Source organism: Megascapheus bottae, chromosome 14 (assembly GCF_031878675.1).
Source record: "Megascapheus bottae isolate mThoBot1 chromosome 14, mThoBot2.hap1, whole genome shotgun sequence".
In the NCBI taxonomy this organism is placed as follows: Eukaryota; Metazoa; Chordata; class Mammalia; order Rodentia; family Geomyidae; genus Megascapheus; species Megascapheus bottae.
Window position 1 is genome coordinate 5,618,283 of NC_143522.1, and position 24,379 is coordinate 5,642,661.

The window sequence follows — 24,379 nt, forward strand, 5'->3', positions numbered from 1 at the left end:
TTATAAATACCTAACCATAGGTATTTATAACACCAAGAGAAACTTCCTAAGCGCTAGCTCTTAGACACAAAGACCTTTTTCATCTCCAGGTGCTGTGGTCAAGAAACTGCAGTAGACTCATAAAAGAACTGACTGGCCTTTATTACCTGATATATTGTATATATTTGTATGTATTTGTTTACTTGAAATAGGAAAGGGAAGAGGGGGAAAACAGATGATTGGGAGGGGAGGGGGCAGGGAAATAGGGACAAAAACATGACAGGTGGTATCAATGTGTGAAAAATAATGCACCTACTACCTGACAAATGTCACTATAACCCCTCTATACATTATCCCAACAATAAAATTTTTTTTAAAAAATGTTTTGAAAAAAAGAACTAACTGGCAAGGCAGTGGTAGCAGTGGTAGCAGTGGAGACCATTTAAAATGTCAGAGCACAATTGTCACTGAAATCATTGATTCTAGGTACAATACAAGTGCTTAGAAGTGTTGGGGCTCACCAAATGGTGTTCCAAGCAACCAGTTGACCTGCTTGCCCTCCTTTCCCCATCTTCATTGACAAGTGATCCCTTGGGTAAGCTGCCATTTGGATATGATTTGAGTATGTCCCCCTAGGGTTTATACCTTGATGTTTAATCCCCGTTGTGATGTATGAAAAAGATGGAAAGCCACCTCTGTAATTTCAGATGGAAGACAGTGAAATGAGAAAGTTTGGGAGTTTGAAGCCAGCCTGAAGATGTGTGAAACATTGTCTCAAAAGAACAGTAGGGCCAGACAGTGGTAGCTCATGTCTGTAATCCTAGCTACTCAGGAGGCTGAGATCTGAGGATTGTAATTTGAAGCCTGTCCAGGCAGGAAGCTTGTATGATACTTATCTCCAAGTAGCCACCAAAAAGCTGAAAGAAGAGCTGTGACTCAAGTGGCAGAGCACTAGCCTTGAGCACTAAAGCTCAGGGACAGTGTACAGGCCCTGAGTTCAAGTCCTCAGACTGGAACACACACACACACACACACACACACACACACACACACACACTGTTGTGCTTAGAGAGCCCTTTAGGATGTATTAGGATTAGATAATTTCATCAGGGTAGGGCCCTCGCCATCTTTGCTGCTCCATGGACAGAGCCCACTAGAAAGTCAGACCGATTTTGGGTTGCATTCTATCAGTCATTTCTGAACAGGTAGAATTTGTATTTATATGAACAAACACATTACCTTGTATAGAGGGATAGATAATTGTTTAATTACCTTTAAGTAGTTGTATAAAGGAGTTTATTCATCTTGATAGATGTCACTCCTTTCACCATTTTTCCCATCCCTCCCAAACCCAACACCTTCCCTCAACTTTCTTACTTTTATAGGATATGCATTGCTTGTGTTCCCCCCTCCTCTCTTCATTCATCTACCCCCTCTCTTTCACCCCTCACGTTACCTTTGAAGACAGCTTAAATTAGGTTTCCGTTTCTGTGAATGGCAACCAAAGGGGTTGTGACTAATGGATCTATTTACTTTTTATTTTAAAAAAAGACCTTGCAATTTTTACATTGTGGCATAAAAACAGGATTCTTGACATGTTTGACAACATACTTTTGACAGTTCTATTTCTGATGAGGACATGCTGGGAAGCTGTGGGAACCCTTTCTCACTGCTGGTTCTCCCCCTTTCTACATTCAAGTCCATTCTGAGCTACACAAATGTATGCTTATGATCTGATGAAGATGATCATCAGAGCTGCACTTCAACAGATTAGAGCAGGATTAGAGTTAGGAGAAACAGAGCTGAAGAGACCACTCAGGACCCCAGGATAATAGCACAAATGCGATGCAACAAGCATCTTCAAAGGTGGAGGCCACAGAAACGCAGAGACCCTGCAGAGTGGGGGAGGACCATGGTTTGGCAAAAGAATAGATGGTAAAGGAAAGAAGGGAAGTGCTTTCAAGCCAGGCATGGGTGGCTCATGCCTGCAATCCTAGCTACTCAGGAGACTGAAATCTGAAGTTTGTATGTAGTTCAAAGATGGCTCAGACCATCAAAACTGAGAAACTCTTATCTTCAATTAACCAACAAAATGCAGGAAGTAGAGGTGTGGTTCAATTGGTAGAGACCAGCCTTGAGTGAAAAAAAGTGAGAGACAACACCCAGACCCTGAGTTTAAGCCCCAGTACTGCTGGGTCCTCAGCGTCTCAGACAGAACTGGCCCTGTGTAGGCAGTGAGTAACTGAAGTCTTGAGCAGTGGGGCCAATGATGAGACACTGGCAGGCACAGATGAGATGGGGGGTTGGTGGTTTAGTATGAGCATCTTGGGGTTTCCCCCACAATTGTGGCCATGTCTCCTTCATTCTCTTGCCCCAAGAACAGTTTGGTTCTGACCTTCAGAGCCCAGAAAGTCTGAGTCACCTCCAAATCCTTACTCCCCAACCTTATACTTCCCAGCAGTACTTGATAGTTTTCTGTTAAGCCAGGTAACTGGTTTGGTTCCAGGACTTGGGCCTCAGTCCAGGCCAACTGGAGAAAGTAGAGGGAATCCTTCAGTTCTGGAGTCTTCCTGAATAAAAGAGTTCTCAGTCAGGGCCAATTTCCTGCTGGTTCCAAGGTGGAGCTTGATCTTGTAAACAACTCTGCTGCCACTGTAGCTAAGGACACAGGAAGCTGCCTCTCCCCTTGTAAACACCAAGAGCCAGGATTAGTAACACTCTCAGAAGTTGCCAGCTCTTACCAGTGGGTGCCGAGTTGTGTTCAGAACTAGAATTCAGGTGAGGGAGATTGTGACCGAGTATGCAGGAAACCAAAAAGAAATTCCCTCAAAGAGCATCTTCAACCTTGTAACTTGATGATGGAGTCCTGAGCCAGGTGTTTGGAACTTTAATGATTACAAAGAACAAGTTAGACAATAAATGAGAAAAATGCCCTGTAAATTTTAACTATATAAACAGAAGATCATATCATTAGATCTTGTTTAAATAAAGAAACTCAATATTTGATCTGTAGAAGAGTTGCTGTTTTCAGAGAACTTTATGGGTTTATGTGTGTGTGTGAAAGCAAGACATATGTCATGCTAATGATAAAAAGTTAACTATATTTACTAAGTGATGTATAAAGAAGTAGAAATAGATGTTGTGCCAACTGCTTGACTCTTATACCCATTCCCAGCTCCTGAACCCACAGCTCATATGACTTCCCAACGAATATTTGAAAAATGCCCTCATTCATCCAGGGTAGGTAGGCGGGGAAATGTTTCTTGTTTCCTTCCTTTACCTACAGACCTCCTGAGAAGAAGGAGTCAAAAATATGGCAAGCCTGGGCTTTAATATATTGCCTAGATATTTAATTCAGTAGTTTTGATTAGGCCATCTACTTAAGGCCTCACTTAGCATTAGGCCCTATGAGGAACTAAGAGAATATCCTAATATAGGAGCTGTAATTCTAGTTACTCAGGAGACAGAGATTTGAAGATGGCCCCAAGTTCAAGTCCTAGTACAATCATAAAAACAAACAAAAATAAATTGCCCTTAATCTTACTGGAGTGTTTACAAACAAATAATCACTTTGGAGCCTGGCATCAGTGGCTCACATCTGTAATCCTAGCTATTCAGAAGGCTGAGATCTGAGGATCATAGTTCAAAGCCAACCCAGACATGAAAGTCTGTGAGACTCTTATCTCCAACTAACCACCAGAAAACTGGAAGTGGTGCTGTGGCTGAAGTGGTAGAGCAATAGCCTTGAGCTAAAGAGCTCAAGGACAATGCCCAGGGCCAGAGTTCAGGCCTCAGAACCAATAAGACAAAAACAACAACAACAACAAAAACCCAGTTTGGTCCCCATAATGGGGTCTTATATTACTAAGTACAATAAGATTCGGAAAAAGGGGAATATTAGTATTTTAAGTAGATTTATACTTCATGAAGGCTGAAGATATAATGAGACAAATTAATAAGAAGGAAATTTGATGTTTTTGGGTATGATAGAATTAATAAGTATGGCATTTGAGAAACAACAGTGAGATTCCACTTGACAGGGCAGGAGAAATGCTTTATCTTTCCTTTAAAACTAAGGACTGTGGCTCAAGTTGTAGAACATTAGCCTTGAGCCAGAGTAGCTGAGGGACCATGCCAAAACCCTGAGTTCAAGCCCCAGGACCAGCTTCTTATGCCTCTTCGAGTTCCAGGCTGATGGAGAATCCACCATCTTGGATTGTTATCATCTCATTACTTGGCTTTCAAAGTGGCTGTAGGATGGACAGAAAACTATAGATACGAATGAGAATGAAGAATCTATGTGGCTTTTTATCATTTCCACCAAGCCCCAACTTGTTAAAATTCAGCCATAGTGAAAGACACCATGGGATATATTTTCTTTCCTTCTTCCCTGAAACAGGAGACATGCAATAGGATTTGATAAATACATAAGATGATTCTTCGGATCATGGGTCATGTTCCAAAGAATGTTACTGTATTAATAACACTTTTATTTTTGCTAATGCTTGCAATAATCCTGTGAAATAACTTCTACTATCATCTCTATAGAGGAGGAAAGTGAGGCAAAAAGAAATGGAATCACTTATTTAAGGTCACACAGCTAATGAGGGGCGCAATAGGGACTCAATTAAATTTCTGCTCTTAAGCACTATGTCAAAGACATAGATAAAATAGAAGTCAGATCATGATTTCATGTACCCTGTACCTCCTTCATAAAGCTTAAAATGCCCCTAACAGTGATGGTGTTTGACTCTTTCGAGTTCACCTTGTCAATATGCATTCCCATGGTGTCAGTTGTATAAATATATTCACAATCCTATGGACCTGTCTATCTTGGGATCCCATCTACTCAAAGGAAAGTGGATGAGATCTTGATTATGTATAAACTCTACGGTAGATGCTGTTTCTAAAGGCAACACGTATTGCATAGGTATCAGCAATCCTCAGAAATGTTGTGTCCTCTATTTCTGTCCTTGGTTCTCTTGTTCTTAACTATTGTCCAGCACAAGTTCTTTTCATTCTTCAGGAACAGAAATTAAGTGAAATTGCATTTTTCTCCTAAATCAAAGTAAAGGAGTAGATTATGTACGGACAAGTGGTGGGGGAGACATTGGCAGCTGGCCCCACGCATGGCTGAGTAATGGATGTTCTAGGAATCCAAGATATCTCAAGCATCAGAATTATGCAAGTTTCTTTATGTAACCCATGTATCGAAGGTTAGCTAGCCTAGAAACCACAGAAGGACTGTAACTTCTATAACATCCAGTCTTGAAACCCAATATGAGCAGAGATTTTGTTTATTTTGTTCACTGCTATATACAGAGTTCCTAGAGAAATGGTTGGGATACAGTAGACATGGCAGATATGTTTATTATGTAATTTGCTGATTAAATCCTCATCCTCTTTGGAGATACCACCATGTAGTGGTAGAATGAAAAAGACCTGGGCTGGAACTTTACAAGCTATGGGATGGGAAGACTTGTAATTCCTTCCCCTTCCTGACTACTTCCCCATTGCTAAAAAGCTAGAATGAAGCTGTCATTACTAACCTCTTGGGTTGTTATGATAATTGAATATCATAATTGATATCAGCCACTCAGTACACAATACTTGTCTCCTGCCTGAGGCCAGGATTGTGAACACTGAGTCAACAGCCCTTGAGGGCTACTTCCTGAAGCTTTCAACATCCACCATAGCCCACTGACGTCAGCCCAGAACTGTCCATTGGCCACCTCACTAAACCTCCTACGAAGAGATTACCTGCTGAAGCAGGAAGTAGTCCTGCATCACTCACTGTACATGTCCACCATGCCCTACAAATTGAAGGGCGTCCTGATCCTTCTAGCTGTCCCCGGGTACTGCTTGCATGCGCTCAATGCCCTGTAGAATGCTTCCCTGGCTGTGCCTACTTCAGCTCTCCACTGTGCAAGCCACCTGTCTTATTCCATGTGATTCAGAGTTAATCACACTAGCAGGGTGCTGGATCGGGAACAGAGGCATACCCCAGCTGTTATTCAAAGCCGCTCCTCCTTATAGAAGTCAAGGACATTTTTTTTTTATCAGCAGTGATTTGTGCCTGCCAGCTTCCTTTTCTCTTAAGAGCCCTCACTCCCTTGTGTGGCTTCTCACTCCCTTGTATGAATGGTCCCTGGCAGACCCCTCCACCAGCCCTCTGCAGAACGCACCAGACCTGCCTGACCCCCAGCCAAAGATGGCTTGACTCTACCTCAGACCCTTGACACTTTCAAAAGGGAAAAATTAGGCTATAAAAATTTAAAGGATCAATTGTTGTGAATCTTCCAGAGAAGATCAACAGAAAGAATATGAAGATGACAAAAAGAAGGTCTTCTCTGATAAACACTGGGAACAAACACTGATTGAGATAATTTAGTAAAAAGCAAATGTGGAAAGTTCTGGCCTTTTAGAACAGATGGAAGAAAGTAGCACAGAAACTAGTAATGAAGGTGTTATCTGCAGAGCTTGCATCTGATATGCAAATATGAATAAAGCTTGGGAACTCAGAAGACTTGGGGGAGGCCCTTTTGAGGCCAGGTGATAAAATGACAAAGTGTCATCACAATGTTGGAGCTGTGCTAGGAGTTTTATACACCCTATCTCTAATCTTCCAACAACTGCATGTTTCTGAGAAAACAAAACAAAACAAAACAACCTGCCAGCCCATGCCTAATGCTCCCTCATTCACTGGACACAGCCTGGGAGAAAAAGACACTACCCTCTCAAAGGGCAACCATGCAAAATATAATGAGGTATTTGTTGTTGCAATGTTGGGACTGGAATCAAGGGCCTCACATATGCATCTAAGTGTTCTACCATTGAGCTGCTCTTCCAGCCCTTCAGTGAGTAATTTTAAACCATTAGTGGAGTCTGTTAACCAGTTTAGAAGAGTGTTTATAGTGGGTACTGAAGAGACATTAACCACTTGCATTATTTTTACCAATATTCTCTTCTGGGAGGATTTTTTTCCCTCTATAGGTGGAGATAGAGAAGGAAGAGAAAGGGAAGAAAGGAATTTAAAGGGGAGACGAACTTGGGGGAGGGGAAAGAAACAATGAAAGAGATTATACTCGTTTTTATATATGTTTGGCTGGTGGAAAACCCTCTGTGCTCCATACGAAAGATTGGGTGAGTCTTTGTTAAAATGAAGGGTACAAGTAAGAGGTAGAGAGGATTCTATATTCTAGAATGTGGACAGTCCTGGGAAAGCAGAACTCATCACTTGAGTTATACCCCACATCTCTCAAACTGTTTTCAAAATTTCCAGAGAGACACATCAAATGCTTAATATCCAGTATCTATAGGGAACTCAAGAAACTAATCCCCCTCAAACCCAACAAACGAATCATTAAATGGGCAAAGGAACTAAAGACAGACTTACCAAAAGAAGAGGTTAAAATGGCAGAAAATGCTCATCAACCATAATCACAAAGGAAATGCAAATAAAAACAACCCTAAGATACCACCTTACCCCAATTAGAATGACCAATATTCTGAACTCAGACAACAACAAATTCTGGCGGGGTTGTGGAGAAAGAGGAACCCTACTGTACTGCTGGTGGGATTGTAAACTAGTTCAGCACTCTGGAAGGCATGTTTGGAGGTTTCTTAAAGAACTGAAAATAGACCTTCCCTATGATCCTGCCATACCACTCCTGGGCATCTATCCTGAGCATCATAACCCAGGATATAATAAGGACACCTGCTCAGCCATCTTCATCTCTGCACTATTCACAATAGCCAAGTGATAGAAACAACCCAAATTCCCTACTGCAGTTGAATGGATACAACTATATATATATATATATATATATATATATATATATATATATATATATATATATCCTTAACATGTGGCTATTAGATCCAAACAGTACAACAGCGATGACTCAATATCTGGGTACCCAAGGTTATGGACATGGTCTTGGAGATATAAACATAACTATATAGACATAAAAATCTATGATTGGCTATATATTCTATAGACATAATACTTTATTACATATATTAATATGTATCTATGGCATACAAACCCTCACCTTAATTTTAATTATGTTCTAAAATCTATGTGCCAGTGATTGTATGTAGAGATTCCCTTCTTGAATACTCATTTGTTAAACATGACATTTGAAATATGATGTAAAAATCAATGTTAATAAATTCTTTAATTAAAAAAAATTTCCAGAGAGGCTGTTGGGCTGTCTGTAGATGCAATGAGAAGAGGACTATATCTTATCTGAAAGTTAAATGCCAAGATGACTTTTATGGACCTCTGTTGTCCAGGTAATCATACTGTATACATGATTTGAATCAAGGCTGTCATATTGTATCACACTTAAAAATTTTTTGAATATAATTACAACCTATTGCTCCTTTAATTTTTTGTACACAATATAGATGAGCCCTAATTTAGGTCTATAAAATTGGGTACTCTGTTTCCAGACTTTTTAGGAATGGGGGAAAGAGGGTGGCAATCATAATCACCACTATAATCACTAGGGTAAATAACTGTGTAGCATATTCTTACTAAGCAACAGTCATCCATCCCAAGATGAAAGTGGGTTATTTTAGACTGACCAGGATAGGCAGATGTTGCTTCTCCAAAGATGGCCAGACCATATATGAAAACCAAACTCTGACCACAACTTCCATAAACCATTAGAATTTGGTCAGTAACTGCCAACTTCCCTAAATTTTGTCCCTTCTTCCAACTTGAGAAAGCCAAATGTGCTTCCCAAACCAAACATGTGGAATACCACACAGCCTCAAATCTGAGCATGTGTGGAGCTTTTCCTTTCAAGAATCTCCATAAAGGGTTCCCAGTTCCTGGTCCCTCCCCTTAGGAGCTGGCTCCTATACTACAAGTTCTTTATAAATCCCTCCTTCTGTCCTCTTTTGGATGGGCTAGAACCCAAGGGAACGTCAAGGGCAACACTGCCTCACAACTTTTTCTTTTTTAATTTTAATTTAATTGTTGGTATGATGTCACTGCTTTTTCTAACACGAGCCCTTGAGAAATACCTGGCTAATTCTAGAAGGATGTCTACGATATGTCTACATACCAATCATACAAGGCCCAGAGTTTGTTTGGACTGCTTGGTGCAACAACAGAAGCCATGGAAAAGGAATCCACTGCTGAATTCAAATTGTTCCAGTCCAACATGTTGCTGTGTCTTGAGCCCATGGTTCCATGCCAATTACTACCACAAACACTGAAGTCACTTTTTAAAACATGGCCAAATTCCATCAGGGCCAGCCAGGCCTTAAAACACTCAGGCACAATAATCCAAGCAAAGAAGTGAGTGTCAGTGTATAGGAGTCTGCTCTGGAGTTCTGCAGTCGTGTGGGTGACAACCTGAAGGTCAAACTATTGTGGACTGACCTGACCTGTCATTTTCTCAGAGACAGCTGGGTAAAGAGAGGGCCAGAGGTCCTAAGGTGAATCAGACCTAGTATGGTCTTCATTCAGACTGAGACTGTAGTGGTTTTCTGCAAATCTTCTCAGGCGGTCACAGTTTGGTGCTGTGGGTGACTGTCTACTCAGATCACTGTAGGCAGCTGTGGTGGTTCACGTACCTTTAAAGCCTGTCATTCTGGATTCAAACTGTTATCCAGGCTGTTTCCTGATAATAGCACTCATAGTCCCTGATAGATTCAAAATATCTTTTAGCTGGGTGCCGGTGGCTCACGCCTGTGGTCTTAGCTATTCAGGAGGTTGAGATCCAAGGCTCACAGTTCAAAGCCATCATGGGCAGGAAAGTCTGTGAGACTTTTATCTCCAATTAAACACCAGAAAATTGGAAGTGGTGCTGTGCTTTAAATTGGTAGAGTGCTAGCCTTGAGCAAGAAACGCTCAGAAAGCTCAGGGACAGTGCCCAGGCCCTGAGATAAAGCCCCATTTATGACCAAAAAAAAAAAAAAGATACACCTTGCTCTTACAAGGGTTCCTTCACCAGGGTTGTGTCACCAGGCTATTAGTGTACATGAATGCATTCTGGAACTCAAAGGAAAAGTCTGTTAAGTTTTTCTCTGGCTTGACAGTCTGAGAAACAATACTGTCTAACATTTAAACAAGCTCTGAAAATCTCTTCAGTGCTATTTACAAAACTTCCTTGGTTTAATTTCTGCAAACCTTCTAAATTGGTACTATTGTTATGATTCTCTTCTTCTTGAGGTTCACAGAGATGAACTATACTATGAAGGTGCATGGGGATTTTTCTGACAGAATCTGCCGTCGTACTTTGGAAACTGGAGTGGGTATAGTTTGTGGGGATGACACAGCTGGCCTCCACTAGAGCTGGTGTTTTCATTAAGAGTCCGAGACAGTAGGAGTGTGATGGTAAGGGCTTCCAAGGCTCACACAGAGGCTCCTGGCTGGAAATAGCCTCTGAGTAATGAATCTTGAAGGCCCAGAAAGGGAGTGCCTATGTGAAGCAACTCCCCTGGTATGTTCATGGAACAAAAAGCAGGAAATCCAAGGAGTTATCTGGTTACTAGGGCAGCCCCTAACATGCTCTTGAACTGAAAAGAGCTGGTCATTTCCTGCATGTAAAGGTTTAAGAAAAAACCAAGAGAAGACTGCCACTTCCAGTCACTAATGTAGCCAGCTGCAAAGAGGGAAACAAATGAGCTTCTATAGATGGAATCCTTTGTTTGAATACAGCTTTCTCTTCACTTAGAACCCCGGACAGCTAATACCTTAATGCCTTCCAGAAGGCAGTAAGGGCCTGTGGAAGAAGGACCGTGTCGGATTTAGGGAGAGTGTGTATTAGTACTCTCTCCTGAACTAATCAAGGATGAGTCAAGGAATTGAGTCAGATACTACTAAGGATAGTAGGCTGGTTGATCTAAAAGATGGAAGGACGTTTTCTGCAGTGAGTCCCTAGTCCTTGTTATTTTCCATGCTGCATTTAGGTAACAAATCCACCAACCCAAGTAGGAATGAACCAAGTGACACAGCCTGTAGCAGAGTCTGAAGGGTGTTGTCCCCGGGTTGGGGGAGAGGGCCTACTTTCCGGCCTTTTCTTCATCTATCATTGCCACCCCCAACAAGGTAAGCTGAATGCCTGGTGATGGCAGAGGACTGGTCCTCGCCCAGCTCCTCTGTCTGTTCCCCAGCAGCTGCCTCTGTACCTCTTCCCGCCTCCCAGCTCCTCACACATTCCCCAGCTTCCTGCACAAGGATGCAGACTAGGCTAACATACGCACTCTACCTTCTCACTTTCTGGCTAAGGTGTCCCAGACAGCTCCCCACGTAGTACTAAACCTCTTTCTGGCTTGGCAATAGAAAGGACAAAGAGATCTGAAAGCAGGGGGACAACCATCCTTCTGGCTTTCCAGTTCTCTGGTCCTATTTTCTGCTAACTACCCAGCTCAGTAGGGCCCCTGAGTGGTAGTGTCATGCTGTGTGAGCCTTGCAAACCAGCCTTGGGTTCTGCAGCAGTGAGGGGTGAATGGTGCCAGAAGAGAGGGATCTCTCAGCACCAGCAAGCATGATGGGGCTGGGTCCTGTGCTTGAGGAACTGCTTGGAGAGGGAATCACGGGAAGCTTGGACAAGATCTTGAGTTTTGCTCCAAATACCTTTGAAATCTTTCTAAACAGAACAGAAGACACAGAAAAAAAATTGATAATAAACCCAGATTTAAGAGTCTAAAAGGGAGTCTTACTCGAGCTTTGCTTTAGGGCAGCTGGTTATATAGCTGGGGTAGGAGGTGAACAAATGTAATGGCTCATTTAATTATGCAAATAGAGGGATACAGTAGCTGGAAGGAAAGTGGTAGAGTGAGTGGAATCTGATACAGTCTATTCTGTTTCCTTAGGAAATATTGGATTTACTGAGAAAGGATACCTACTTGGCCCCCTTCTGAACTGCCTGTGTGTTTGAAGAGAACATAGAAAGACCTACTTTTACTTTGGGGACCCTGGGCACAAACAACAGAGTTGGGGAAATACTGTGCCTGATGGTCTCTTCTGGTATTCTTGGATGAGACTCCTTGAATACAGGTTAATTTGACTTTCTCTTTATTTAGGCCCCAGGATAGGCAGTCAACACCTTAATGCTTCCCAGATAGCAATGAGTAGGAGGCTGTGGAAGAAGGAACGTGGTAGGATTCTTGTTCCAGTGATAAGCTCTTTTAGCAATAAGGTCCTGTGGTGCCGTGCACATGCCAGATCAGCACCTAGTGCTGAGAAATGGCCTCAGCCAGTAGGCCCTTTGGAATGGCTTCTTTAGTGTCACACATTTAGTAGGCTAGGCTCAGGTGTTCTTTACCATCAGGTCAATGAAGAAAACGTAGAGACTCTGAACTTTCAGAAAAAGTATTTGTACTAAGCTCTAAATGACATTGAGCATTCCTTGATATGGGCAATCAATTACAGCAGTTGTAGCAGAACTTGTGAATTTGTTGTCACTTAGAAATCAAGAATATTTCTTACTGTTTTTACTGTTCATGTTATTACTGTTGTTATAACAGTATGTTAATAATTGTTATTATTATCATCATTATTATTTGTGCCAGTATTAGGGCTTAAACTCAGGGTCTGGTGCTCTTGTTTAGCTTTTTTGCTCAAGGCTGACACTATTACCTGAGGTACACCTCTATTTTTGCTAGTTAATTGAAAATAAGAGTCATATAGGCCTTTCTGCTCTGGCTGGCTCCAATCCAGGATCCTCACATTTCAGCCTCTTGAGTGGTCAGGATAATAAGTATGAGCCCCCAGTGCCCAGCTTCTGTTGATGATATTTTGAAATACAGTTTACCTTCACCACTACTTCTAAGTTATAGTACTGTTCAACCTTCTACTAGAACCTGTCAGGATTAAATCAGGTTCTGATCCAGTTGAGAGGAGGGGATAAACTTACTTGTAGGTGGCTTGCAAGGACCAGACTAAATCTGTAACTCAGACTACCCTGAAGGGTATGAGCTGCTGGACTGTTTGGGCACCAATGAGAATTCCTATACAACATTCCAAGCCAATGCTTTCATCTTGAACACATGATTTTACCAGTAAAAATGAATATCCAACACTTGCTAATTAACCAGCTTTCTGGTATTAATATGAAATAAAGATAGTTGTTGTTCTAGTGGTATCAGTCACTGGTTTGGATCTTTGTGGCCTAAAATTTGGCTTAGAATCTTTGCGATTCTATTCATCTCTGAAAAGTGCAGATCGTTTAGAGACTCCAAATGTTAACTAAGAGCCTATAAGGTATATGGATGTACCATAATAAAAAGAATGAGTTTTTATTGCTATTGTTGTTTGTCTTTTGAGACAGGGTCTTGCTTCCTTTGAAAAGAAGCACATGATTTTGTACTAAGTCAGCAGGTACGTGCTGAATGGCTGGTCACCTGCTCTTATCTCTGGACTGCAAGTGTCCTGTCCCCGAAGAGGCTAGTGCTAGCTAAATATAGCCGAGATACTGAATCCAAGAGCAAGGGATGCTCCACCTTTGGTATCATTTTCAAGTGTAAAGAAGTTCAGTGTCCTTTAGCAACTAGAGATACAAGATTCAGTTTTCTCCCTTTAGAAACTGAACTCCCTTTTGGCCAGAAAGGAAGAAGTTATTTTAACCTTTCTCATTATTAATGCAAGAAGAGATGATGTGTTTAATCCAAATTCCCCATTTAGGCAATGAAGAAACAAAGGCCAAGAGAGACAATGTTTAATGACTACAGAGTGAGCAGATGCCTTCAACATAAAGCTGTAGTCCCTGTTGAGATGGGACAGTGGGAGATGGAAACATTGGAGACATTGTTACTTCAGAGTAAGTATGTAATCTAAAACTACTTACAATATACAAAGGAAAATATTCCTTTTACAGTAATAGCAAAAATTATTTAAAAAAATCTTTAGGTATATTTCTTTTTTAACACTATCCACAAAAATTCAGTGGTTTAAAGATCTGAAATTTAGAGTCAGACATGGTGGTATATGGCTAGAGTCTTGGCTACTTAGAAGGCTGAAGCAGGAGGATCACTTGAGCTAGTGAGTTTTAGCAGCCTGAACAATGCAGAGAGACCCTCCCTGTTGCTAAGTAAATGAAGAATAAGAAAGAAGGTCTAAAAAACTTTAAAAATCAATAAAGGCCTGGGCACTGGCTCTTAGCTTTTTCTAGTACTTGAGCCACAGCTTCACATCTGGCTTTTTGCTAGATAATTGGAGATGAAACTCTCGTGGATATTTCTGGCCACGTTGGCTTCCAACTGAGATCCTTAGATCTCATGCCTCCCCAATAGCTAGATGACAGACATGAGCCACTGGTGCCCCGCTGGAAATGCAAATACCAGAGAATTAGAAACACACAGGAAGAACTAGTCATGAGTGATACCTGACCTTGTTTGATTTGTTTCTAGAACCCAGAGAACCCTTTAGAAACATGGCTTTTGGATCTAGCAGATTTACTGAAACGTCACAAAACGCTTGAATCCAGGGCAAGCAAGCTTGGCAAGAGCAGCTTTTCCTCATGTGGCTGGGCTTCTGAGGGTGTCTAGTGTGTTCCTCTCTAGGCCTGATCTTCTGAGTCATTTCTACCTTTGCTCTATATAGTCAGCCACTGTGGATAAGATTTTATAATGTCAACGAATTACATCTAGATCTCATTTTTTTCTACATTGGGTGTGTTTTACATGGGTTCTCTTCTTATCAATCCATAACTACCTCAAATGCTACCATGTTGATCTTAATTCATCAAAGGAATAAAAATTAAAATGTGATTGTACAACTCTAAAGCGTATCCAGGCTTTATTTAATGATCACAAACATTTTGCCTATGATAGCTGTTTGGGCAAAAAGAAGCAGGGGAGGAGGGGAGTGGCAATGTGGCTCAAGGAGTAGGGCCATAGCCTTGAGCTGAAGTGCCGAGGGCTAACACCCAGACCCAGAGTTCAAGTTCCACGACCGACAATAAAAAGAGAAGGGGGTGGTTTAAAGTATACTCCACTAAATTGTTGATAAGGATATTAGTGATAAATCCATTTGGGGTGCTAATTTGGCATATGCCCTAAATATATGACTTCTTTTTGACTTAGCATTAATAATTCAGTAATACATGCAGGCATTTAAGCCACCTATATAAAAGTGTTTGTTAGTCTTCTTTCTATTAAAAATCATGGGTCTTGGAGATATTGCTTTGGAATAAATCATGTGCTTATTAGAATGTATGAGGGGCTGGTTTCTGTTGCTAGCACCAAAACATGAAACAAAACAAAACCAATAAAAACCCTCCACAAACAACCTAAATGGTCATTAATAGAAAATGGTAAAACCAGCTAGAGTCTATCCACTGCTGTCCTACTTTCTGGTCTTAGAAGCAGACCTTGTAGCCAAGTTTAAGTTCAAAAGCCATATTTGGAAAGTACTTGTAGGTGAGCAGGGAAATGATACCTGGAGGAGCAGATAGCCATGAAATGAGTTGTGATTAAACCATAAAGTAGAGAGGCTAAGTGCTTACACTTTCAGGGAAGCTGAAGACAGCACAAAGTACGTCTCAGCATCATCTTAGTCAAAAACCAGATTGCTCAGGTAATTATACTCCTATACCTTGAGTCATTGGCTAAAAGCTGACTTCCAAAGGCACATTAATATCCAGATGCTTCCATGACCATCCATAGGGAAACTGGTTTCAGTGGCAGGAGGCAGGTATCCAACATGGTAGAGGTGGTGGCACTGGCAGTCTGGCTGCTATCTGTGGAAATGATAAGGTCCACAAGGGGATATGAGCAAGACATGACAATGTCTGCTACACATGCTAACAAATACAGAGAAGCAGCAATGACTCGAGATGAAACAAGGAACAAAAGAATGTTTACTGATGCCTGGACTTTTGTATTCAATCTATACATACAATTGTCTACAGTGGTTATTTCTGAACAGAGCATGATGGAGAAGAAGGTGGATTCTCATATTTTGTTTTATATAGTTTTAGGTTGTGTTGTGTTGTGTTTTCCTTTTTACACCAAATTGAAAGCTAAGCACTAGTTGCTTTGGCCTGTAATCTTAGCTAGTAAGGAGGCTGAGATCTAAGGTTGGTAGTTTGAAGTCAGCCCAAGAAGACAAATACAAAAGACTTTACTTTCCAATTAGCCAGCAAAAACATGGAAGTAGAGGTGTGGCTCAAGTGATAGGGTGCCAGCCTTGAATGAAAAAACCTAAGCAAGGGCACAGGCCCTGTGTTTAAACGTCAGTACCAACACACACACACACACACACACACACACACACACACACACACACTTAAAAACACATGGTGAGGGAGGGATGTAGCTGAGTGAGCATGTGTTTAGCATGTTGAAGACCCTCAGTTTGACACTTCTGCCCTAGCAACACATACCTACATATATAAAGACACTTAAAATCATAGCATGCACAAAAATTTCATGTGTCCTGTGACATAGGTTTTTTTTTAATCCATCAGATTACCTCAAATTTCTGTGTACACCTGGCAGGACATCTTGGAGATTTGCAACCTTCATTTTCACAAGCAAAGCCCTCTTCTCTGAAAATGTGATCAGTTCTCAGTTCACCAGGGACTACAGCTATAACCCTGCTCAGCTCTGACTAACTGCCTAGACCTGTCTCCACCCCCCACCCCCCGGCCTTGAACTTTGCCCTGGGCACTGTCTCTGAGCTTCTTTTGCTCTACCACTTGAGCCACAGTGCCACTTCTGGATTTTTTTTGAGTACTTCATTGGAGATATGAGTCTCACAGAGTTTCCTGCCCAAGCTGGCTTTGAACCATGATCCTCAGATCTCAGCCTCCTGAGTATCCAGAATTACAGGTGTGAGGCATTGGTGCCTGACCCTAGAATTCTTAACAAAAGCAAAAGAAGAGAATAAAAGATTTTGGTCCCCTTTTCTTCTCACCCCGCTCCCACTCAATTTGATGGGATTCATCCCCCATTTCTAAGTACCTTTCTCCCCACCTCAACAAACTATATCCCCAGCCTGAACTCAGGAGTTCTACCCACTTGAGCTATGCCTCCAGCCCCTTTCCTGTTGGTTATTTTCTGTGCGAGGAGCTGGCCTGGCCTGCAGTCCTCAACTTGTGCTTCTCCACAGCACTGGGAAGATGGGCATGCACCAGTGTCCACACATTGCTTGAGGAAAAGTCTTCCAAATCTCCTTTTGCATGGGTTGGACTTAAATGGAGATTTCCTCATCTCTGCCTCTTGAGCCTTTACACATGGTTATGTGTGTGTGTGTGTGTGTGTGTGTGTGTGTGTGTGTGTGTGTGTGTTTAACTTGTATTGTTCATCAACCTGTTAAATGTTTGATTAGCTCACTTTCTCTTCAAACTACCCAGGTAGCATAGCAGGGCTATGGGCCCTGAGAGATGAAGGTATTTCATTCCATCCCAGGTCTGCCACATATTATTAGCTGGATGATCTTGGGCAAGTCATTCATTCAACAGATATTTTTTTGGAAGGCTTTATCCTTGAGAATCACAAAGATGAAAGACACAGTTTCAGCCCCTGGTGAACGTACAGAAAATTGCACAGGAAAAGCTAAGTATTGCATCATAATGTGAGCTGTCCCTTGAGAAGACGTCTCAGGAAGTCTTCTAACTTCTCTAAGGGTTCTGAAGTAGGCAGCTTTTATTTACTTGTGAAGACAATGTAATGGAGCGCACCTTGCTTCACAACAAAGCCCTCCTTCCCCTCTTCTCCCCCTCCCATTTCCTCCTTTCCCCTCCCCTCCCCCTTTTCCCTCGTTTTCTCTTTTTTGTTGCAGTACTGAAGCTTGAACTCAAATTCTTGCTTAGCTTTTTCTGCCCAGGACTGGTGATGTCACGTCCCACTTTTGCTCGCCTACTACTTAATTCTAGATAAGAATCTCTTGTGTTTCTTTGCCATTTCAAACCATGATCCTCAGATCTCACTCCCCTGAGTAGCTAGTATTACAGGCACGAGCCCCCTTGCCCCCCATACCCAGGCATGTCTCTGTTTTTGAGTGTAAAAGCCCAATACAGGTTCCCACCATCCCTTTACTCAGGACTTGGGAAAGGTGCTGCTTGCCTCTCCCTGCTTCTACCTCAGATCCCATGCATCCACATTCTGCACTTCACATATTTCTGATGTCTTTTGTGTGTTTGCTTTCAGTGCTGGGGATGAAATCTAGGGCTTCACTCATGCTAACATGTTGCCAGCTACACCCTCAGCCTTCCACCATCAGCCTTCCAGTTGTATTTTCTATGCAAATGTGCTAAATTGAAAGAAAGGAGATTTTCTGGATTAGCAGAAGCTGGGAGCTCCTAAAGAAAGAAGTCTAAACTTACCTGGGCTAAGACAAAGCAGAGAGCCCAAGCAGAGTGAGAAGCTGCAAGAAAGCTGCAAGTAAGTGGGTCTAGCACTAACTGCAATCCCAGGATTCTACCTGTGCTCAGGTAGTAAAAAGAAAATGTCAGGACAGTTCTAGAATTTTGGGACTGTTTGACTCTTTTTAAGCCCACAGAACTATCTCTTTCGATCAGACAGATTAGTTTAGAGAAAGCTCTGTCTTTTAGGAAGACAAAATCAAGACAAAATGAAGAACAGAACACAGACTTCTTGAATAATTAGGGAAACTACACTATGCTGCAAAAAAGGCATATGCCTCCCTTTGAAGGCACGTGTACTACTTCATTTCTCATTCATTAATGTCTCCCGTCATTCATTCACTTAGTGTTGGCATGGAGGGGAATACAAACTTATACAAGACTCCACTCCTGCCTTCAATTTCAGTCTAGTAAACATTTATTGAGCATCTCTCTGCCTCACTCAGGATTCCATCCTAGGATTCAAAAACAAGGAGAGTACAGTGTCTTTCTTACCTGAGGAGCTTATAGTCTAGGCGATTTGCTAATAAAATATCTCCATGCTCAGAATAGTCCAAACATTGAGCAGATATTAGTTTTGCTTGTGATTTTGTCAGTTCCTTGGCCTTGTTGCGAGAATAAATCCTATGGATTTATTCTAGAGACTTGGCAGTTCAGCTTTGAGCTCCCAGTATTTGTGAGTGAGAGAAAAATAATGGCCTGTTTTCCTATCTCTCCCCTACAGGTTTAACAATGCACCTGGCTGGATCAGGAACATTCACTTTGTTCTCCAAATGAGGTGTTATACGCAGAGTCATTTTTCTGGCTTTCTAAAAAGCTCAATTCCACCCTCTAATTTCCCACCTTTCTCTTCCACCTGTCTTGTTTAATAATTAGGCTGTTTAATAACTGCTTTTGATGGGGAAGCTGGAAAAGAGAGGAAGGGGGGTGTCATTGAGAGTCCCAGGGGACTATAGCTCTGTCACAGCCTCCTCTGTCACAGTCATCTTGTTCTATGTTGTTCCCTTGGCACATTGCTGAGTGAAAAGGCCAGATGTCTTTCCTGCACCCAGATTTGACTGGCCTTGGTTTATTCTGTCCCCAAGGGCCTTGCAAAGAGTCAGATGTGGTTCCTGTCTTTTTACCTCCCTAACATTCTTGCTCCTAATTTACTTTTCACTTCACCTACCGTAAGGCTACCAACAGTATTTGACCACAGCTTTTTTCTTCAACTACCCATTGGGTTTGCAAGTTAGAAAACATACTAGACTATGCGGAAGAAAAAAAAGAAATCCAGCTGGGATGGGTGGCTCATGCCCACAACCCTAGCTATTCAGGGGGCTGAGATCTGAGGATCACATTAGAAGCGAGCCCAGGCAGGAAAGTCTGTGAGGCTCTTCTCGACAATAAACTACTCAGAAAAAAACAGAAGTGGAGCTGCAGCTCAAGTGGCAGAGCACTAGACTTGAGCACAGGCTCAGGGAAAGAGCCCAGGCTCTAAGCAGGTTCATGCCTAGGACTGGCAAAAAAAAGAAAAAAAAGAAATCCAGGCCAGCCATGACGATGCAATTAGGAGGTCTCAGTTCTCAGTGGAGGAGTACGGACTCAGGAAAGGTATGGATTCAGGAAAAGTGGTGAGACTCTACCTATAGAGGGAGGGGTGGACACAGAGACATACCCCTGCACAAGGAGGGAGGGAGAGAGAAAGAGAGGGAAAGAGAGGGAGAGGAAAAAATAGGGAGAAGGAAGAGGTATATATTTACTTGTATACAGATAAAGCCTTTGGGGTGATAGGGCACTTGCTTAGCATTTATAAGGCCTGGGATCCTTCCTTGGCAGAACAAATAAGTTCTACATACATACATACATACGTACATACATACACACACATACATACATACATGCATGCATGCATACATATAGCTACGAATGTATGTGGCTATGTATAGACTTTCCTTGTACATATTCACTTAATAAAAATTGTTCTGCCATTTATTCCTTTTTTCTTCCCCTTTCCTTCTTCCCCTTTTCCTTCACTTTCCTTTTTTTTTTTTTGGCCAGGGCCTCAAGCTTGCTCAGTTTGCTGGCTCACAGCTGATGCTCTACCACTAGAAACAAACTTCTCCAGTCCTGCTTTTTGGTGGTTATTTTAAATCCCATCTCATGGATTTTTCTACTTGGGCTGGTCTCGAGTCACCACCCTCCAGACTCTGCTTCCTGAGTAGCCACTGGTGCCCAGCTCCAAGTGCATATCTTAACAAGGCTTCTGTATAGTGGGTCTAGTGATAACATGTATCTAAGAGCACTTTACAAGCTATTAGGTGTTTTGCTAATGTTATCTGTCAAAATATCTTATATGCCTGGGTGCGAGTAACTCATGCCTGTAATCCCAGCTACTCAGGAAGCTGAGATCTGAGGATCGCACTTCAAAGCCATCCCGGCTTTAAAGCCCATGAGACACTAATCTCCAATTAACCAGTAGAAAATCAGAAATGGTGCTGTGGCTCAAGGAGTAAAGTGATAGCCTTGAGCTGAAGAGCTCAGGAATAGTGCCCAGGCCCAGAGTTTAAGCTCCACAACCGCCAAAATCTATACCTTATGTGGTACGAGGATGAGGAGTAGGTGAAGTAGGTTGGCTATTTCATTGCTGTTCTCATTAAAAGATGAGATCTGTTTCTCTAGAGCTTGGCCTCTGAAGCTATCACCTCTTCTTTCTCCTCTCTCTACTCCTCCTTCTCCTCCTCTTTTTTCTTTTTCCTCCTTCCTCCAGTCCCCTCTTCCCCTTTCCTTTTAGCAGTGCTGGAGATGGGTCCTAGGGTCGTAGCACATGTTAATCAAGTGCTATATTGTTGAGCTACATGCTTATTCTTGGATGTTTCTCATGTGGTCTTGGGCAATACCTAAGAGGTTATGTCTGTGCTTTGGACAGGGGGAAGTTGAGCACTGAGGCTGATAACTCAGTTGTACCTCTGCTGTCAAGTGCCCACTATAGAAGGATCCTTTCTATAACTCTAATGGCCCTGAATTTCTGCTAGTTCCCCCTTGATACTTATATTAGTCTCTGTCCCCTAAATTACCATGATGATTAATATGAGGAGGTTTCTTAAGAAACCACAGACCCTAACCACAGTGGTAGCCAGATTCATCCCACTATCTCCTGGGAGTCTTGATTCTGAGTGCAGCTCTCACTACCTTGGAAGAAGATTAGACTTAGTAACAAGTGTAGCATCTTTTTAGCTCCTTAAAATATTCCTCAATTAACATTTACTTCTCTCTGCTTCCAGCTGACAGCTTGAGAAAAAGCAAATGAAGCTTGGCTAGTTGGTTGTTGTATTTTTTTTAACGTAATAACAAGCCTGACTTAGAACTAGTCAACTATTCTTTCAATATTGTGTCTATAGATAAATAAGCATGTATATATATATATATATATATAAAATCTACCATTGTTTACTTTTCTCCAAATGGAAGTGCATTAATTTCCCAATATATTTTACCGAGTGTCTTGCCTGATGCCAGCACCAGGAGGATATATTAATCCTTACTCTTGAAATGTTTAAGTTTGAAAGTAATGGGAAACAGAAGAAATAGAAGGACTGAGATGACTCATTTGTCTTAGATGTTCACCCTAAACTACTTCAGAAATGCCAGCAGTAAATTAAATCCAGAATTCTAGAAGAATGACCTAAATCATACTTTACCACAGAGGCTCTTTAGTTTCTTAGCAAAAAAAATTGCACTTTATGTCTAGAATAAAGGCATTTGATGATGGCTGGAGTCAAGTGGCATGAGCCTGACTGGAGATAAAGAATCAATATTATCTCTTTGTGTGCAGAAACCTTTTCAGAAGAAGACAAAGGGAAGCCACAGTCAAGTATGAGATATAGACAAGATATGATATGTTACTCCTGAAAAAGAGCTGGCTTGGAAAAAGAGCACAGAAGCCTTTTCTTACTCATTGTGAAAACAGGTTTTTAAACCCCAGGCCCAAAGTCCAGGTTAAGTCCAATCATACATCCCTATATAATGAATAAAGAAGATTGAAGGGCTGAGAAAGGAGATTGATCACATGGCAGCCATGGACAGACAACACTTTAGTACTTCAATTATTTTCTTTTTTGTGGGTCATGGGGCTTGAACTGTGGCCTGGGCACTGTCCTTGAACTCTTCAAGGTTAGCCCTTGCCCCTGGGACTGGGCATTGTCCCTGAGCTCTTCAGCTCAAAGCTACCATCCTAACCTTGAGCCAAGCCCACTTCCCATTTTCTAGAGGTTAATTGGAGATAAGAGTCTCAGGTCCTTTTGTGCCCCAGCCGGCTTTGAACCTTGATCCTCAGATCTCAGCCTCTTGAGTAGCTAGGATTACAGGCGTGAGCCACCATGCCTGGCACTTCAACTATTTTCCAGGATATAGACTTCAGGATATATTGGCTACAGGTTAAATAGAAAGAATTGGTGTGGGAACAGGGGATTAAGAAAGATAAGCATGATTAAAATAGTCTCAAGTCAAAAGTATGGTCTGGTTGATCATTAGCTCAGTCTTTATCCTTAGAAGAGTTGCCAGTGAATTTGTTACCACTTTATCACTAGAGCAAACCAAGAACAAGGTGTTCTCCTGAGTTTTAGCTGTTCTTCCACAAAGTAAAGTCAATTTTTTCCCCCTGGAACCTAAGGAACTGCCCCAGAGAATAGCCCAGATCACAATATGCAGATTCAAAGTCGGGAGAGTTTTAGTTAATACATAGGGCCAGCAAATGTGTCTTTTAGTTTCCTCTTACAAGCGGATCATACAGCAAACCCGCACCCCTATTTAGTCAGTGGCGATACTCCTGCCTTAGTTTCCCAGGTACAAAATAAGTGTCTCTCCAGAGATCTAGTAACTGATTTTTCTCCAAGATGATCTGCAGGTGATCTGTGAATCCCAGGCACACTGGATGGATCCCAGAGTAGTGATGGAGAAAAAAGACAAGTAAAAGGTAAGAGTCAGGGCAAAGAGTAGAGGAACCCTTTTTGTATAAAAATTTATATTTAAAGCTAATTCAGGAAAGCAACACACACACACACACACACACACATTTTTCCTCCCCAGTCTTGGGGCTTGAACACAGGGTCTGGGCACTGTCCCTGAACTTCTTTTGCTCAAGGCTACCACTTGAACCACAGCACCACTTCTGGATTTTTCTCTGTATGTGGTACTGATGAACCAAACTCAGGGCCTCGTGCATGCCAGGCAAGCACTCTACCACCAGGCCGCATTCCCAGCCTGAAAGCGACTAATCTTACAGTGCAATAGATGTTACTGATAATGTTGGTTACTGCATGTACACCATCAAGAAGCATCATTTAAAGGCTGGAGGTATGATTCAGCAATAGTGTGCTTGCCAAGCAAGAGTGAAGCCCAGAGTTCGAATCCCAGTGCTCCACCTCTCAGGAACAGTGGCTTTTGACTTGATACACTTTTTGTCCAGACTGTAAATTTGATTTTGGAATTAACAGGTGCTAAAATCATGGGAAACTTAATAATAGAAATTATTTACTTTGTGTACATAATTGGACTTGAATGAATCAAAACTATTAGGAAAGAGGAAAAAGGAGGGGAAGGACAGAGAGAAGAGGAAAGGAAAGAAAGAGGGGAGGGGAGGGGAAAAAAGGACAGGGGAAGGGAGGGAAGACAGTTTAACCTAACCTTCACTAGTTACTTATATGAATCCTCAGTGTTAGCTTCATGGTGATAAAGATGGAAGGTAATAATAATGATTTTAGAATCAGAACTTGGCCTTCAGCTTTTCACATGCAGGCTCTCCATCTGTCACTCCACTTGACAGAGGGTAGGCTGTAATAGAGTTGACCAACACAAAATGAAACAAACAACAACAAAAAACCCAATTCACTACCCATATCACAAGGCAAGGCTCATTAGAAGGGTGCTTGCCTAGCACACGGTGAGGCTCTGGGCTCGATCCCAGTACCACAAACAAAGGGTGTAGCTAGTTAAATGTGTTTATTCAATAGTTTAGATAAACATGAATTCTCCTTTTAGTATAAGTATGTCTCATATAAGATTTTGATTTTGATTTGCCAAATCTGGCAACC

General features: G+C 41.8%; 1 long non-coding RNA gene across 1 annotated transcript in view; it reads left to right on the forward strand.

Annotated features, from left to right (window-relative positions):
• The first annotated feature begins 485 nt into the window (after positions 1-485).
• The window catches only part of LOC150054569 (uncharacterized), a 36,491-nt gene continuing 12,597 nt past the window's right edge, over positions 486-24,379 (forward strand). Inside the window, exons 1-2 of the long non-coding RNA XR_016537645.1 lie at positions 486-574; positions 23,183-23,262. This is a non-coding gene — a long non-coding RNA (uncharacterized LOC150054569). The remainder of the gene's footprint in view (positions 575-23,182; positions 23,263-24,379) is intronic.